General features: G+C 43.7%; 1 pseudogene; it reads right to left on the minus strand.

Annotated features, from left to right (window-relative positions):
- Positions 1–1,239: 1,239 nt before the first annotated feature.
- Positions 1,240–1,358, minus strand: LOC111729057 (annotated as a pseudogene).
- Positions 1,359–1,642: the final 284 nt, after the last annotated feature.

Consider the following 1,642-nt stretch of genomic DNA (forward strand, 5'->3'; position numbering starts at 1 on the left):
GGGAGACAAAAACATATCCCAAATGAAAGAATAGAACAAAGCTCCAGAAAAAAGAACTAAAAAAAAAAAAAAATGGAGAGGGGAGATGTAAAAATGGTGTAGATGATAGAGGCTTTATTCATCCTTCTTGTGATCACATCAAAGTTGGGATAGTAACATGGAGCAAACAACAAGCAAAGTCACCTGGGATCTAGATGAACAAGAAGCACTACAACTAGGGAGAGAAGTAATTGATCAATCTGTGATAGTAGAAGGCAGGAGGGGGTGAAGACGGGAAGATGCCCAGTCCCAATTGGCTGACTGGGACAGAGGCTACAGCAGCTGCGGATGCCTCTTAACGGGGCTGTGTCAGCAACTGGACTTTCACGGTGACAGATTTGTTCGCTCTGAGCACCAGCACAGGGTCAGCTGCTCGGATGGGCACCAGGGACTTACAGGAGGACACTGAGTTGTCAGAGCGAGGGCCGGAGGTAAGGCTTTCTCCCAGGCAGAAGGGCTGGTGGTATCCATTATTCTTCTGTTGAACCCTCTTCCCTCCCAGTGGGAGGACTCAGCGCCGCCATAGCTGAGACATCATGGAACTGGATAACAGAGGTCACTCCACCCAGAGGATTCCCTGAAACTCCATCTCTCCCAACTTGCGGCCCCATCTAAGCCACATTCAGCTGTATCCTTGGTGAGTCTGGTGCTCCTTACTGAGCCAACCCCAAGACCCACACTGGTTGCAGTTGGCCTCAGTTTCTGGTGTGGCCTCTTGAAGCAAATATAAGCACAGCATCTGTGGATTGCTTGCTGAATTTTGACAGTTGGCCCTGGAGGGGCACAGACTGGGACTAAATATAGTCTGCAGCTGAACCTCTCTCAGGAGTATGCTGTTGGACACTTACTACAGAGATCCACACTTATAAGACCGGGAGACATAGGAGCTTTGCTAAATACATAGAAACAGACACAGAAAGGCAGCCAAAATGGAAATACAAAAAAGCGGAAACCATATGAGAAGACAGAACAGAGATCCAGGAATAATGGAGTCAAGCAATGTAACAGATGTAGAGTTCAAAACACTGGTTATAAAGATGCTCAATGAATTTAGGGGAAGTGTTTTTGAACTCAGTGAGAATTTTTTAATTTTTTAATTTCTTTTTCTTTTTATTTTTTCAGGCGAGGCAACCCTTGGTTGACCTCACAGATTGCAAGGAACTTGTCAGCTTACAATCCCTTATTTTTAAAAATTTTTTATGCCTACAGCACCTGGTCTTCCTAGGTGGTCTCCCATCCAAGTACTAACCAGGCCCCACCCCACTTAGCTTCTGAGATCAGATGGGATTGGGCCTGTTCATGGTAGCATGGCCATAGACTCAGTGAGAATTTTAACAAAGAGATAAAAACATAAAAATTGAAATGGAAATTATAAAAATGAACCAGTCAAAAATGAATAACACATTATCTGAGAAGAAGTGTATGTTAGAAGGAATCAACAGATTGGATAAAGAAGAGGATCAAATCACTAATATAGAGGATGGGGTAACCAAGGACACTCAGTCAGAACAGCAAGGAATAAGAAGCCAGCACTACAATAATAAAGAGCCTATGAGACAAAATTAAATGTAAAAACATCTGGGTCATACTGGTACATGAATGG

This window comes from Pteropus vampyrus, unplaced genomic scaffold (genome assembly GCF_000151845.1).
Source record: "Pteropus vampyrus isolate Shadow unplaced genomic scaffold, Pvam_2.0 Scaffold244, whole genome shotgun sequence".
Lineage (NCBI taxonomy): Eukaryota > Metazoa > Chordata > Mammalia > Chiroptera > Pteropodidae > Pteropus > Pteropus vampyrus.